Source organism: Pseudorasbora parva, chromosome 13 (genome assembly GCF_024679245.1).
Source record: "Pseudorasbora parva isolate DD20220531a chromosome 13, ASM2467924v1, whole genome shotgun sequence".
NCBI lineage: Eukaryota > Metazoa > Chordata > Actinopteri > Cypriniformes > Gobionidae > Pseudorasbora > Pseudorasbora parva.
The window spans coordinates 28594194-28612131 of record NC_090184.1 but is presented as its reverse complement, the minus strand read 5'-3'; the positions used below and the strand labels follow the sequence as shown (position 1 = coordinate 28612131).

Below are 17938 nucleotides of genomic sequence, written 5' to 3'. Positions count from 1 at the left end.
TGGTTTGAATGTTGGTTTGGACCCCATTCACTTTTATTATATGGGCAAAACATTTAATACACTCTACAAAATATCATATTTTGAGTTCTACAGAAGATAGAAAGTCATAGAGGTTTGGAATTTTCCATTTTTAGTGGACTGTTGTTTTAACCACTTCAGCTCTGCAGCACATTTTGCATTTTTAGGAGAATTAGGACTATCTGAATTTAAAGGAGCGCCCTACCCACATACATTGAAGTAAATTGATAAAAATGGTCTCATTTTACAGAAAAAACTCTACATTTTAACACAGGGGGGGGGGGTCGAATTCAGACCGTATTATTTTCTTCTGTGTAATATAAATGCAGAAGTTATTGGGTTATTAAGAAAGCTGAGGTTCTAATCTTTCAAATGATACCATATATGTCTAGTTTTGTGGTGCGCGAGTTATAGATTTTTAAAAAAGATTATGATGATGCAATTTTGGACCCCCCGGTGGGTCCAAGAGGGGGTGCAGAGCTGAAGTGGTTAAAGGTCCCGTTCTTTGCGATTCCATCTTTCAAACTTTAGTTAGCGTGAAATTTTGCTGTTAGAGCATAAATAATACCTGTAAAATTATAAAGCTCAAAGTTCAATGCCAAGCGAGATATTTTATTTAACAGAAGTTCCCTTTCAAAGCCTACAGCGAACGGCTGGTTTGGACCATAGACAGTAAAGAAATAGACAGAGCTATCTCATTGACTTCAACGGCGGAAAAATGAGGCCAATCAGAGGCACTCACTTCCTGATGGCTGAGCGAACTGCGCAGGCTCAGACTGAGCTTGACGACGTAGATGTGACGTGAGCCTCCTGTCTGACAGTTGTAGGTCTTCTAGTAGTTGTGGAAAGCGAAATCTGAATCACGTTGATTAAATATTTTCTCCGTTGCTTTTGTCTCACTATTGGCTTCTCTCCATTCTTCTCCCTTGACTTTATCAGACTTTATGTCTCCACGTCCCTCAGACTGTCTCATAGACAGTAAAAGATTGCCTGTGAGCGTCTCCTCAGGTCTATACTGTAATTTCTCAACTGTGCGACAGAGTCGCGTTGTTATGACGCAATCGTTAGCCTATTTTTACAAAAACAGCTTCTACGTGGCGATAGTGTAAGATACAAGGTAATGGAGCCTTTTATGCATTGTCATGTTTCTTTATAAATAAACAATGGACAAATGGAGTCTTTATACGCCTCAGATGTAAAGTTATTCACTGTCAAAGTGACTCAAAAATGAATGGGAGTCAATGGGATGCTAACAGCAGGTGATGGCTTTGTTATCAATGGCCGCCCCTATGGGTGGAATGCTTTCCAAGTGCTAGATTACCCCATTGGTTTGGACTACACCCCTGCACTTCCTGCAGGAATGACGTCACTAGAACCGTTTGTTGACTAACCCTCTGCCCACAAGAACACGCAAAATAGGGGGCGTGGTCTTGTTGCTCTCCCACGTGGAGAAGAGCGCACATTCAGCGCTTGCATCTCCCCATTATGGTAAGAGGCGGGACCTTTCCGGGCAAAGTGCGCTAAGCTGCTGTCCAATCACAACACGGAAAGCGCTGACCCAATCAGAATTCGTTACGTATTTCTGAAGGAGGGACTTCATAGAACAAGGAAATCATCAGGCTGTTTTTAGGACAGAGGAAACAGCGCTGTACAGATAAGTAAATTGTGTGAAAAATACAGTTTTTTTTACATGCAAAACATGAACACATGTTATATAGCACACCATAATCAAAACTTTTACTTAGGACTTAAAGACCAGGGTTGAGTGCAAGGGAAAAACTGCCAGCAGGATACATCTTAAATTATTATCTCAGCTGAAGTGTGAACAACCAACAAGATAAATTAGGATGCCAAACTAAAACCATACATGGACATGGATAGACAGGAGCCGCTCATGCAAGAATTAAACTACTAGAAATTTGAAGGGGATACTGCACAGATCCACAAGGACCCACAGGCTCCAGAATGGGCCTGGGATTGAGACTCCATTAGCCTCTTCATTAGCCCAGATGAACTGAAGATTTCTGTGTGTTTTTGCACTCACTTTCTTGCGCAATTAACTATAGTAAAATATCTAGCAGACGCCAGCAGTCCAGTGTGTTTGTGCTCAGAATCATTAATGTTCAATTGGACTCTTGCTCCTGCTGTGGAGGGAACAGCGTTGCCTGGCAACTGTTGTGGTTTTACATGAGCCGTGGCAGTTGGGTTGCCCACCCTCTGATTGTTGTTGGGATGTCTGCTTAGCCGGGGTTTACCAGGAATACAACAGATAGAGTGATAAAGAATAAATTAACTGGGGGGGGGGGGGGGGGGGGGGAAGAAACTGCCCCATACACTGCGTCGCAATAAAGGATGCTCCCCATTTGATAATAAATTAACATTTAAATATCGAATTTAGAGAGATCACCTTTCCTTTTCTGTTCTTGCTCTCCAACAATTACTCATCGCTCTAACAATAGCTTGCAATGCTGAGTAGACAAATTGATCCCTGTGTTGTCTCCACAATTGTAAACAGAGCTTCAATGTCTGTGCCCCTGCAGATGGTAAACACATACTATGTCCCCAGCAGGTGCATTTGATGTCTTTGTATAGAAACAGACAAATTTGATATGATAAGTTCTCATCTGAGAGCACTGCTAAAAGCATTTTCACTGTTTTATGAATCAGTCAAATATCTAAACTAAGCATGCATAAAAGCTAACACCATGCCAAACCATAAAGTGGGTTAACGAAAGTAGTCATTACTTCCAGTCTCCAGTGTCACACAGTCCTTCAGAAATCATAGTAATTATGCTGATTTGGCGCTCATTTCTGATTATTATCAATTGTGATAACACCTTCTGCTTAATATTTGTATGGAAATTGTGATACATTTTGATGAGTAGAAAGTTCAAAAGAACAGCATTTAGTTGAAATAGATGTATTTTTTACAATTATTGTCTTTAAAGCACTTCAGTTTAATGTGTCTTTACTGCATAAAGTAATTACTAATTATTAAATATTACTGAATGAAACTATTACTTTCTTTTTTTTTAAATCGGCAGTGATTAGACATATTCTCCTTCTCAAGTAAATTTATTTTGTTTTCAGGATGATTTTATTGATTATTGACAGTGGAAAGTTACTTTGTAAAGTAATGCATTACAATTTTGTGTTTCTCCCTTAAAAAGTAACTAACGTTACTTAGTTACTTTTTTAAGAAAAGTAATGTGTTATGTTACTTTTGTGTTACTTTTCCTCACATGGGCTTGTTTGTTGGTTTTTTATAATAAAAAAGTTTCATTTTTCATGTAGGCTGAAGGAAATGCAAATTCACGTATTGTACAGTGGCTCAGCTCGCACAAACCGCCATTCTAGACCGCAGAAGAATAGGATAAATCAGAAGAATTCACTGTTTTATATTTATTTTGAGGAATACTGAATCTTTTGTGTGCAAATGAAATGAGTAAATGCATGGTCACATTTAGTCTAGAACTTCAATAACCGTCATGTTAACACACTCCACGACTATGCACTTACTCCTGATTTCTCTCAACATTGGGACAATGGAGAAGTCAGTCAAATGTGAAAAAGTAACTTTTGTTACTTATTTGAAAAAGTAACTTTGTTGTAAATTTAAAAACAACGCGTTGCTTAGTTACTTGAAAAAAGTAATCCGATTATGTAACTCAAGTTGTAATGCGTTACTCCCAACACTGATTATTGTATCATTATTGTATAAGTATTTTATTGAAAAAACTATTTGCAGTATATAATTATGATTTAATATTTATCTATGAGCGCAAATGTAAATATAAATATAAACTGTAAAAAATAAAAACGGAAAATGCACTGGTAATTTTCTGCCAGTACATTATCCAGTTATTTTATGGAAATTTCTGTTAACCCTTAAAACCCAAACTAATGCAATGTGTAATTCAAAATACAGGTAAAACACCTGTAAAAAAAAAAAAAAAAAAAACAATATGGAAAATTCCTTCATATTTATACAGTACATTTTGACCTATTTTTACTGAATTTTTTACAGTATATATATAAGATGAGAACACCCAAGAGTCAAAAGGCATAGGTATATATACACAGTCTTTGGGTATTTCCAGAAGAACTTAAACTGCTGACTGGCTATCAGTTGATTTTTATCAATGACTCAGGTTATCAGGCGATCTTGTCAGAGGTTGCTGGTTTATTCATGTTCTTTCTTCCTTTCCTTCCTCTTTGCTTAACGTTCTTTCTTATATGTGTGTGCATGTATAAGTCTGCAAGTGCATTTTTAATTTCACAATACCTTTTAATATTTATATTTGAATCTTCCCTTACAATATATATATATATATATATATATATATATATATATAATATATATATATATATATATATATATATACACACACACACACACACATTCTCCCCATATATATTATTTGTATATACTGTATATAAAATTACGTTTAATGAGCTTGTCATTTGCTGTTAACAGTTAAGGCTAAGCAACAACAGCTAGTCAACGCAACTTGAATAATACATAACTGCTAAATACACCAGACAAATGCTGGTTATTTATAACATAATTAGACTGACCAGGGTAACAATAGAGTAGCAGGTGTTTTATTCATGGGGGCAGTTCCTCTTCTGTGGGTTCTTCCAACTTCCAGGGGGAGAGCTCAGTCAAAAATCAGCTACATAATGTTACTTCAACTGCAGGGATTTGGTCTTTAAGTAGATTGATGGATTTGCACTCTTTTATTCCTGTGGCTTTGCCAGTTTTTCGCTTAGAGCCTGTCTCACATGTGGTTAATGGTGGTTCAAAGTGCACTTAAGAACCCAAGGAGAAGCTAATGCTTAATGGCTTATGTGCATTCTATGTGCATATAGCACTTTCTCTTCCTCTTCTTTCACTGCTTATTGATGGCTTAATTCGACTAGTGTGATCAGATGAGATGGATTTGTCAAGCTGCGTAGAAATCCACATCTTATTATATTCCAAGTGTTAACGAAGAAGGCTACATCGATGATAACTCTGATTTTGCTGTTGTTTTCCGGATGAACAGCACTATGAGGGCTCATTAGTCAGCACAGAGAGGAAGTCGCCCCCATCCTCAGCTAATAACTAAGATTTGTTCAAGCAGCTGGAGAGATTTTCCACCTGCTTTTTGACTTTCCCTTTGCTGAGTATACTGCTTCAAAGACACACTGCCAAAAGATTTTTACTGAGAGAGACACACTGCTAGACTTAGTTCACTCTCCCACTCATCTCTTATTCAGTCAGTGGTTGCACTGCAAGCATATGTGAAAATAAACATTTCCCTTAATGAGTCTCAGGCTAACGGTCTCTAGGTCAGCACGAAGAGCATATTTCTGAGCCAAAGCTTTTGTTTTTAGTTTTTATGGTAAATTTTAGCACTGATAGTTGGCAGATATTGGAATATAATATTGGAACATAACGGCATCTTTTAGGATTGTTCCTCTGGCTTTTGGATCATTGCCGAAAATAAGCTCTTTGACCAACAAAAGTTTATGATTCTTACACACTATGTTCATCATGACACTCTTCACAAATGAACACTTGAATGAATTTTAAAGCCAAAAAACAATAGCCAGAAGTAAAAAGTGAAAGGCAGGCTATAAACAAACCACTGTTGCTTCAACGTCAACATTAATCCTTTAACAAATCTTTTGTTTTTTATTTTGTTTTTAAATGTCTTCCCTGTAAGCTTGTGTTAGAATAGTTTGCAAGTAAAAGCTTAAAAAAACATTCAAGGGGGTATTACTGATGTATTTGACATTATAGAATATCTTGAACTTAGATTATCTTAGTTTAGCACATAGATTAGCACATATTTCAGGCATTTAAAACCCACTAAAAAAACAGGATAATGAAATCAGAAGTGGCAAAACGCTAACTCTTTTCTGGATTTTGGACTATGAAAATATATCATCCCTGCAGCATTCTGCTAAGCGCCTCATGTGACATGCTGCCGACACACAGACAGACAGTTGCTACTGTAAATACCCTTGCAACGCTTGCCCTGTCCTGTTTCTTCTGATTCGTCCAGTGATTTGACAGTGCTGGGCTTACCGTTTTGCGAGATTTGCTGCTTGCAGTCTGCAAAAGCCATTGTCATTTATTTAAGAGTTTTATATATTGTGATTATGAACACAGAATTGCCTCCTGGACTGAAATAAGAGAGACATTATAGAATAGGAAATACATTTGCTCATGGTAGAAGATTTATGAGCCATTTCAGGCCACAAAACCACATAATTTCTCTCCAGTCCAACAGCATCCAATCAGGCTAATGTAATAACCCGGCCATCTATCTTTTGATGACATCTGCAGCTTTCATATACTCTTAGCAAAAAAGGTTCATTGGGATTCTAACCCTAACATTCTTGACTCAAATTTAAAGAACCCTTTAGAAGAAGCATATTATCCTTTGTGTGACCTTATTTTTGGTCTTTTTCAGTTTCGTTTTTTTTTTTTTTTTATCATTTTGCCTGTGTTACTCCACTCCACATTTTTGAAGGTAGGCTCATGTCCAAGTCCCTTAGAGTTAAACAGTTGAGATGTACTGTTTATGAATCCATTCAGTCGATCTCAGTATCTAGTGGTAGCACTTTTAGCATAGCTTAGCATACATGATTGAATTGGATTAAACCATTAGCATCACCTTCAGAAATTACTAAAGACTTTGTTACATCGTGTACTAAGACCAACGGAAAATCAAAAGTTGCGATTTTTAGACCGATATAGATTCAGATTCTCTCATTCCTGCATAATAATAATCACGTAACTTTGCTGCTGTACCGTGCATGCAGCGCCGCAATGATATTACGCAGCACCTGAAAATAGTCCTCAGATGGGTAACTTCCAATGCGACCGGCACTAAATTTGTAATTGCAGTTAATGCAGAGTTGCAGCTGGCAAATTAGTGGAATTACCTGTGCTATTAGCCATGGTTCTGTGTGTCGTAAAGGGCTATGATAGTTAGTCGAAGGCGTATTCTACCATCATGTTTCACAGAATAACCAACGAAAAACAAGGAACAAAAGAATCAGTGGTTGGCTGCTCTAAACCATAGTTAGCTTGAACAACCATATTAAAAAAGCTCTGCTGCTGTCTTAGCTAATGTTATCTGTGAATGCAATCACTGAGTGTGAGGGTTTCCTCGACCATTTGTTTTAAAAAGTATATAACGTTAGTAGTTTTGTTGTAGAGTTCCGGGGCCTCATTTATAAAACCTTGCGTAGGATTTGCATCAGAAGTGGCGTACGGGTGAAACATAGGACATGCGTCTGCACAGAAATATTCGGATTTATAAAACCGTGCGCATGCACATCCTATGCAGTTTTCCCTTAATAAATCACAATCAATTCTAAATGTAGTGCAGCTTTTGTAAAATATTGAAAGTCTTTGGTGATTTTTTTTGCGTGATGCTAATGGTCTAATCCGATTGAATGATGTATGCTAAGCTATGCTAAAAGTTCTACCGCTAGATACAGAGATCGGCTAAATGGATTCAAAAACAGTAAAACTTAACTGTTTAACTCTAAGGGAATTGGAAAATAAGCCTATTTTGAAAAAAGTGGAGTGTTCCTCAGTACCGTAAAACTGAAACCCTTTAAAACTGTAGTTTTTAATCACAGGGCCATTTACCTAAATAATGCCATCTTTGTAAATAGGCTTTCATTCTGTTTACAAGGCTTCAGCATTTACATTTTTACGATTATCTTTTACCAGATGGTGCCATTTTTGGCCTATAAAGCAAATTCTAGCTTTATTCCTGTTTTCTGCTTCTGCATATTATAGATCCAATTGGATAAATTATGCAGCTATAATTGTGTAGGTGTGTTGGTATGGATGTCAGAGTGTGGTTTGTATGTGTGCAATGAAAAAAATGTGTGCGTGCTTGTAACATTTGAAAAAGAGAGACACTCTACTGTACTACAAATCACAAATCCAACCACTGTGTGTACTGGCATCTAATAAGAAACATTTTGGCACTGCACCCAAATAAAATCTTATTGAAAGCTTTTTTTTTTTTAGATATCGACCTCAAATTTGGAGAGCACAACTTGTTTAGCCTTGATTTTTTTTCTAAAAGTGTTAAAGTTCAACAGGTTTTATAAAATATAAAGTATCAAAAAAACATATAAAACATGTTTTATGCAAACTGAGCTTTTTACACTGTTAAAGACTTGGTTAAACCTTGTTTAAACATGGACAAAGAAAAAAAAAGTTGAACGTTTGATGGAGTATTTCTGTGCCAAAAATACTCCTTCTGTTTTCAATTCTTATATGTTTTCGATTTTTCAATTCTAAATGGTTCTGCTTGCCACTGTTAACATAAAACAGGTTATGTCCTCATAAACCACAAGTAAATACACAAATGTTGTAAAACTTGCAAGCATGACAAGCTGCTAAGCATATAACTTATAAGTATAACATATAACTGTCATCACATTTTTCGAGTGAATCCTGCATATATGCGAATGGGTCAGTGTATTGAAGCGTGTATGTTGCCACTTGTCAAGAATGGAAAACAAAAGTTTTATTCAAATTCAGAATATATTATAGACCTATTAATAAAAATATATTATTTTTATTATTATTATATTGCCTATAGACAGTGCTCCCTTTATAATCACTAACAGCTGTCACTTATTCAAAAACCGCAATCTCACAAAGTTCCACTTTATTAATAATCAGTGAAGCGGTATACAATTAATCTCTTATTTTCACAATGTCTTGACTTAAAGAGACTAGTGTGTTAACTGAACTCAGCACCTGACAAACACTCAATTCTTGCGTTGTAGAAATCTACAAATATGTCTGTGATTGGCTACATTACTCAGCCAAGCGATGTCCATGGGGTCTGTGGACAAGCATCCCCCTACCCCCACTTCTGACTTCTTCATAAGCGGGGCGTAACCGCAGTCACTCCAGCTCACGGTGACATCATGTGCATTCCTTCTATAGCAGCGCACTCGTCATTCTTTAGCTCCACCCACATGGCACGCCTCCATCCACTCTGTTTTTTTCCCCCGAAAGACTTGGTACAGCCTACCTTTCTTTTATAAATATAATAAAACTATTGGAGATATGAAGGATGCAATAGTACTCTAGGTACTCAAGATTGACAACGCCCAAACATCTATTACTATAACTAAGTGTAACTTTAATTGGCGCACAAGAGTTAATACTTTTAATACTTTCATGCTTAAGTCATTTACATCAAAATCAATTTTTTTCTATAGTGATACAGTCTATTAGTTGTTTAATTCATCAAATTTTCTTTAAACTAAAAATGAATTAAAATTAAATAAATCGATTAAAGCTAAATCCATGAAATAATGATGGGAAGAAAGTTACAAAACCCTATAAGGTTCTACATATGAATGTTGTTTTTTAATATGCAGATGCACATAAACAGTGTGTTTAAATGAGCTCTGTGAGGGTAGCAGCTGTCTTATTTAACAGAAGTTCAAACCGATAGCAGAGTGACACCGTGCCCTCATGGTTTAATTCAATGTAGGATCAAATGTCCTGTGCCTGTGTTTTTCTTGGACTGCAGTCTTTATTTATTTATCACTAGGCTTGAATAATGAAAAATAGGTGGGAAGTCACTGCAGCAAATGTGCCCAGGGAATGTGAAACAGCAGGGAGTGTCTAAAAGTGCAAGACAGCTCATCCTTCACCCTGCAGCCTGCACGGTGGGTTTATGGTGACTGCAGACAGGGGCGTGGGACTGGGGGGATAAAGGGTACTGAGTAACCAGGGCCCAAGGCAGGGAAGTCCGTTTTCTATACATACACATATGGTACGGGGGCCCAGCAAGATGGTTTGTACCCAGGGCCCAAAATTTGGTGCTACGCCCCTGACTGCAGAGGCAACAGAATCATGTCTTGGTGTCATTTGAGTCAGCATGTCTGCATGTGTGCAAATGTTTACCCTGAAAGATCCTGTGCTACTTATGGCCATGTTGGACATAAAACAGCATCCATAGTGAGTTTCTCTCATGTCTGGAACACCAGAGTGTACAAGTCAGTACAAGAAAACTGAATAGAAAAATACATTGCATTTCGGTGGATTTAGGTGGTTCGGAGAGAATTGAATCAATCATTTCCCCCCTCCCAATATTCCTTATATCACTGTTTATCTGTCCACATTTTAATTTTCATTCTGATCTTTCTCTTGCTGACAATAGCAGATGGTCGTCTGCCAAAAGTTGCATGTTCTGAAGAACCGACCCAGATGATTTTCTCCTGCTGTGATCCGTGACTGTAGACTCCACCCACTCACATAATGACTAGTTTGATTATGCAATAGCTGTGTCCACTAATGCCAATGAGAGAGAGAGAGTTAAATTGTGTTACTCTGATTAAGAGAGTATGTGTGCATCTGCATATATGAGAGAGAAGGAGCTCCTATATTTCTATACCTTCCCAGTATGCATCACTCTCAAGCATGACATTCAGCGGTCTGCGAGTTTGTGATGACTGAGGATCACAGCCAACATTTTACTGGTTATTGTGCAATAAACCACCAAGTATTCTGACTGATGGGGCTAAGATTCCTGTGGATTTACAAGATAATTATTCCACTAATTGCAGGATTAATGGAGCCTATTGTGAAGATGCAGAACTTATGTGTCATTAACAAACATGTGGCACTGTTGAGAGAAACCCAGAAAAAAATGAATAGACCTGAGATGATGTATTTAATTTGACATAAATTAAAAGAGCGAAGGACAGACTTACAGGTTTTTACATTTTTCTATAAAGCCCCTAGTTTAAGTCTAAAATTGACAGCCCATTTTTTTCTGTATTCTGTACTCATTGCACAGATATTTTGTTTAAAAATATAATATAATTCTTAGTTTATGCAAGATACAATGACTCTTTAATGATACAGTTTCTTTGGTTATGAAGTGACGCCGACCTGCAAATTCTCCATTAGGGCTATCTTGAAGGACAAATGGATGATTGTACCTCTAAAATTGGTCTAAAAGCAGAGAGATCTTAACTTAAGAGTCCCGTCAGATCGAGCTCCATGTGATGGGCACAATGTGTCCCGGAAGGCACTGGCAACTATGAGCTTATGTAATCAGAACACAGACTGTGCTGTAATGTATTTATTCAGTTGCAACTTGCAATACCTCCACATAACCATTCAGCAGAAGCTGCAGATTTGAGAAGCAGTCATTTTATCATAAGCTAAGCATCGGGTTACACTTAAAAGTGAAATCTCTCGTTCACTCTCTTCTTGTACGCTGATAACAGTTCTCTCTGAATTATTTTTAGCAATGTGTATACTTATAAAAATGCACAACTCTATCTACAGTTTTTTTGTCAAATACATTTGTACAAAAAAGAAGAAGAAAAAAAAGGGTGAATCTGCAGGAGTTCTCTTTGTTTATCTTCACATAGAGAATGTTAAGACATAAAGCATGATTCCTCCTGACATTCTCACTCAGTTATATTACACTGATTTGTTTCATGGTGTTAAGTAAAGCTCTTATTCAGCTGTAGTAATCTTGTGCTCAGCCACACAGCCTTGGTGAGATTTAAGGGCTTTAGTGACATCCTTTCCCCCACATTAATCTTTGTCATTCTGCGCTATACATGCAGCCCTAATACAGAAGCAGATTCTTAGAGGCAGATAAGATTGAGACTTTCCTTATTGTGGTCTGATACTATATTCAAATGTTCTAGGAATGTTTGTTTAATGTTAATGCTTGCTTATATATTTATATGTGTATAGTCTAATTCTTTCAGATATTGAGCTGTAAACCAGGCACACACAATAATGTAACCACACAGATGTTGGTAAAGAACTGCTTAAATATTTTGAACACGATTTAATTAGTGGTACTTTAAAATAATAATTTAAAGTAGCTCTAAGTAATCATAACAGTTTTTTTTTTTTTTAAATAAATCAAACGTTAATTCATCTCTCTGTTATATATTATGTTGTTACATTTTGCTGGTTAAATAAACATCACTTTCCATTGACCTACATCATATAAAGTAAATTGCTATTTTATTTTGTATTAGTAACAATGTTTATTAAAACCACGTATAATGCGCACCAAGTTAGTGTTTTAAGCATTAGCACAATTATGTGTTATTTTTAATAGCCATCAAGCGGCTCGCCAATGTCACGGGATTTCAGCAGTTTGACACGCAATCCAAATCATGAATCAATACGCAGATTCATGACCGTTAAATTTTTATTTCAGGTTAGAAAACAAACGTGGAAGAGAAGACAATGCTGAATAAAGTCGTAGTTTTTGTTATTTTTGGACCAAAAAGAGATTCTAACTAACCAACTGATGTCACATATGGACTACTTTGATGATATTTTTATTCCCTTTCTGGACATGGACAGTATAGTGTGCCTATATAGATACGGTGTCGGACTAAATATAAAATATATTAAACTGTGTTCCGAAAATGAGTTCTTACAGTTGTGGAACAACATTAGGGTGAATCATTGAGATAAATTTCATTTTTGGGTGAACAAACCCTTTAAGCACTGGACAAAGACATGAAACTTTAAGTGTGAGATGTACTTTTTAATTAGTCGTCCCATTAATGCCATGATTTTGTAGCCTGACCTGGTCATACTCAATTCTAGTCGGAATATGAGTCTGAAACTGCTCCATTGGGGTGTGATTATGGGGCGTGTTTGAACCGAACCAGGAACAACTAATCAGAGCAACGAAGCGACGCATTACTTTAGTTGTCAAATTTCAACAGAGCTCAACTGCACTGTGTTGCCAAGTCCGCGTTTTTTTCCGCGGGTTGTTTTCTATGTCCGCGGGTTGCCCCCTAAACGCCCCCCACGTTACTGTCCGTCATCGTCTAAAGCCCGCCCTGATGATTTCATTGGTCCGAACAGTTTCTGTTCAGGGATAATTACTCCTTTATGGATCAAGTCCAGACCAAACCGCCCGACCTAAAAATGTTGTGGGCAGGGCTAAGTTCGGCTGGCATCCAGGCTAATGATTTTGTTCATTTTTCAGACTCTTTTGATTTACTAAGGAGTGCAATGAGAGCAATGGAGGCATTGCCTCCCCCTCTCATGTAACTAAATGGACAGTTCACCCAAAAATTACAACTCTGTCATGAATTACTCACCCTCATTCCAAACCCGTAAGACCTTTGTTTATCTTCAGAACACAAATTTAAGATATTTTTGATGAAATCTGAGAGCTTGCAGGACCCTCCATAGACAGCAATTTAATTAACACATTCAAGGCCCAGAAAGGCATTAAAAGAGTTTTTAAAATAGTCCATATGACTCTAGTGGTTCAACCTTCATTTTATTAAGCGACAAGAATACTTTTTATGCGAAAACAAACACAAATTATTCAACAATTTCATTCTAGCCTGTGCAAGTCACAGTTTCCGTTGTAAATAGTGCAATGTTTTCGAGATCTTTGGCAGCTGATGCTGTTCACATGAGCTCCATGACACATGCGCAGGAGCTGCACTGTATTTACAACAGCGTAGGAAACTGACTTTTTATTTTTGTAATATGTTTTTTTTTTCATTCAAATTTTTGAGGAGGCACTGCCTTCTTTGCATCCTTGGAGGTAAGCCTCTACATCTAGTATATTATACTAAATGATCAGATAATTTACAATTATCTTCAATATTTCATGGTTGTTCACTTTCACACATTCAAATCTATTGCGTTGTTGTTAAAAAAATTAACTAAATAAAATGCGGAAAATAAGGGTGGGAACCAATGAGATTTGTGTTATGTCTTCTGCTCTGCTTTCATTTCCTTATGGTGTGTCACTTTAAATTGCTTCGCTGATGTAAACAAGTCCTAGCGCGTCACATTTGAATGTTGGAAAAGGCTACTTTTTTGTGTGTAAATATCTATTTAAATTTCGGTCGGTTTTCACATAAATTTATCATACGACTTCAGAAGATTTGGAATAACGCACACGAGAATCACATGGGGTACTTTTATCTGTATTATTTTTGAGCTTGACAGTCACGAACGCCATCCCTCGCCGCCCTCACATTTTACCGATGAAGTCCATATAGGCCCTATTAGTTAGACGCAACGTCTGGGTAAGTATGATGTAAATGAAATATATATATTTTTTTCTTATTTATAATTAGGTTTTATTATTGTCCTTTTTTAAGAATAAGAATTTGTTCTGAGAGGGAAAAGCTGGTCAACATGTGTGCTTTCATAATGTGTATAATAAGCAGCCAACATATATACAGTAAAATCCTCCATCACAGAAACACAGGTTCACATATGGACATGGATTGTGATTAATGTGTGTGTGCATTCCTTTGTTCAAATCTGTGCATGTGTGGATTTGTGCAGAATGAATGACTAAGGGTCAAAGGTTTGCTAGTCATGCTTTCATGAATGTAATTGAAATCAGCTTTCTTTCTATGAAATGCTATCCCTGATTTTGCTGGAAAGCAGGAAAGCATGTAATCCTTCACATAAGATTTCTTTTCTGAAAGCTTCTTTTAAAAAGGATACTTTTGTAAAATTAGAGTAGTGAAATTAGAGTACTTTTTTACTTGCTGGTGTAGGCTACAAGTCACATACAATGGCAGTATAAATCTTGACATTGCTTATTGAATAATAATATTCTACTCTAAAAATACCATCAGTCTTAAAAGTAAAAATGTTGTAAGGTGTGGGAGGCCTTTCTTTGCCACTGCATTTAAAAAAAAGTCTGCCTGCAAGGTAAAATGATAATGCTTACTACACAATAACTCACGATTACACAATACCTCATGATAAACCTTACAATTCGGGTAACAAAATGTTGTAGCAGGCCTGTCAAAGACTGCCAAAAGCCTTGAGTCTTTGTGTTGAAGGCTCTGTTCATCAAGCCTGACAATTCATTGCTTAACCTTGAGTTCAGTGCATGATTATAACCCCCCTTCTGCTAACTAAAAAGCCTTCTATGCTTTAACAAACTCTTGATTTTGTATATGGTGTTGAATATCAACCGTTGGTTTTCAGTTATAATAATAAAAAATGATTGATCCCTGGAGGGTAATTGAGAAGCTGTTCCATGATAATTTGATCTGACAAATTTAGTTGGCAAATTAACTTTTATTGGCTATATAGATAATAAAAGTATACATGTTTTTTAACGTTTTATGCATTTTCTGAGAAATGCATTGAGTGACATTTTCCACACTTTAAAAATAATGTCATGGTTTAAATCAAACTAAAGGGTTAGTTCACCCCCACCAAAAAAATTATGTCTTTAATTACTTGTGTCATTCCAAACCCATAAGACCTTCGTTCATCTATTTTTTAATGAAATCTGAAAGCTTAGACTGAAACGTAATCACCACTTTCAAGGCTCAGAAAGATAGGTATGACATAATCCAAATAGTCAGTGTGACTCCAGTGGTTCAACCTTAATACTATGAAGCGAATAGAATACTTTTTGTGTATTAAAAAACAAACATAAATAACAACTTTATTCAACAAACCCTTCTTGTCTGTGCCAGTCTTCTAAGCGTTTACGTTGTAGTATATCGCTTTCAAAGTGCTACGGCAGAATGGCAGCTCCCCATTTGCTAGCTCCTGTGTCAGCATCACGTTGTTGTAATGGACTTGCGTAAACAGCCTCGGCCAATGGTAAGCTGGCGTTTTGGCTGTTTTGTAGGACACATTGACATTGTTAGGTTTATAAATATCTGTTTGCCACTTTGCAAGGCTGTAACCATATAGGACATATTTAGGCCTTCAGTGCTCTGAGGTGGTTACGGCCTGTAAAATCTTGATTTTTTTTAGGCATAAATGGCATCCTGAGAATGGGCATGTTCTCTAAAACAGCTCAGTAGTCAAAGGAAGCCTAGACTAACAGGACGAAGCACCTTGCAGTATTGTGTATAGGTGTCATACCCTGCTGCAGTGCACAGTTAAATCACTTGGGATCTCAACTGAACCAAGGACACTGCAGCCATGAAAAAAACAAAGACTACTGAACTAAAGCAATATTTATTGCTCACAGAAGTTAAACTAATAAAAGATGACTTTCAGTCTTAAATATCTTGTTTGTGTCTAGGCTTTTTGATTATTAACCACAGCAGCCTTGTTTTAACTACATTTGTTTACTGCACAGATTATATCTTAAAAACCATAATATTGAAATAATCTGTCTTTGTTACAAAATGTGTGTTCAGTTATAGATATGCTTTATTCTGCTTCATCTAAATAATTTGGACTACGGATGCTCTAGTGCAGGGGTTTTGAGGAGTCCTCCAGAAGGTTCTAAGGGGTCCCCAGAAAATTTCAGAGATTAAAAAGACTAAGCAAAAATGGATAAAGTCTACTGAATATTCTAATTGTTTTTTCTAAATGTTTCTCTCCTTTCTTGCCGTATACATTCTAGAATTGTATATGTTTGCTCACTATAGTCCCCTTTATCTTTCTCACTGGGGTTGTAAGGCAGTTTTATACATCCAACATTAATAGCTAATTTAAGATGGGAAACAATATATTGTATTTATAATGTCACACTTACTATTTATGTAACTGTGTAAATGTTTTTTTGTACATAAAAATAGATGGATTTTAAGAAGGGGGTCCCTCATAAAGGTTCATCATATTTGGGGGTCCTTGGCATCATAAAGTTTGAAAACCCCTGTTTTAGTGTGCTATCCACAACCCTGGTATGTCGTAAACATGAGCGCCCCCTAGTGAAAATTTGAGTAGTACAGGCAGCTAGAGAAGTGCACAGTCATCCAAGATGAGCAGTCTGTGAGAACCAGTCAGTGTTCTGGACTAAATTAAGTCATTCTGGTAACCTGATCATACCCTCAGGTCACTATTAAAGAGGAAGCAGCCCGTGTTGAGGAATTATCACAGTATAAAACAGACCATATTCTGTAGCACTGCTTGTCTGTCATCTCTCTCCAAAGTCTCAGCAAGCATTTCCCATCATACTCATCTTACAGGGCTTTGGTTAGGGACTAAAAGCATTGAAACACAGCCGCTATAAACACAATGGCTAACGATATTATTGCTCATTTTCTCTCCATTACAGTCAAAATGTGAGATGAGCCCTTTCTGCAAAGCTCACATTTAGGCTACTGGAATATCTTGTTTTCATTTGATCCATTTATTTATTGTATTCAATTCAAAGACGCAACGACTGAAGTTTGGTTCCCCAGAAAAGACAGTGATCTCATGCCACCATGCCAAGGGTTAGTAAACTGCTTTATGCTCAGTTAGTAAAGGTGATTGTAATTTCAGAACATTTACTTAACTTAGTCTTTATCAATTTAATTCCAGTCATTCCTGCTATGCATTACACATTGTCCCCATTACTGTTCTAAAGGTCATTAAGGTTATTTAATTTATTTTTTTAAGGGGACCTACACTGTAAAAAATTATATGTTCAATAAGTTATGACAACATATGTTTTTACATTGTTTTAACTCATCAAAATAAGTTAAGCAATGTTAAACTTGTTTTTATTAGTTATACAAGATGTAACTCATTTTTTAAAGTCAGTTTAACATCATTTAAGTTGAAATAACTTAAACATCCAAGTCGATTGTACTGCAAAAGTTCAAAATTTGCCTTTTTTTTTTTACAGTGTATTAAGCCTCTTTTTATAAGATGTAATATAAAAGTCATTCTGTCCCCAGAATGTGTCTGCGGAGTTCACCTCCCCACAGATCATTTATTATAATAATATGCATACCTTTGGGGGCTTAAGCAAAAACACAGTTTTCATGTGTGTACCTTTAAATGCAAATAAGCTGTTGCTCCTCACCCCCTTTCCAGAAGAGGGTGGAGCCTTTACAGCTCATACTTCACATGCCAAAACAACAACACTAGAGAATCTCACATAGCTCAAATGTAAGAACTTGTCAGTAGTGGTGTTCATTAAATAGAAACCCTTAATGA

At 36.6% G+C, this 17938-nt stretch overlaps 2 protein-coding genes across 2 annotated transcripts in view; both read left to right on the top strand.

The window, feature by feature from the left end:
• gnai3 (guanine nucleotide binding protein (G protein), alpha inhibiting activity polypeptide 3) overlaps nucleotides 1–17938 on the top strand; it is a 354328-nt gene that overhangs the window by 268308 nt on the left and 68082 nt on the right. The gene's annotated exons all lie outside the window — the stretch shown is intronic.
• gpr61 (G protein-coupled receptor 61) overlaps nucleotides 13884–17938 on the top strand; it is a 29435-nt gene continuing 25380 nt past the window's right edge. Inside the window, exon 1 of the mRNA XM_067413790.1 lies at nucleotides 13884–14106. The gene's annotated coding sequence lies outside the window, so the exon portion shown is untranslated. The remainder of the gene's footprint in view (nucleotides 14107–17938) is intronic.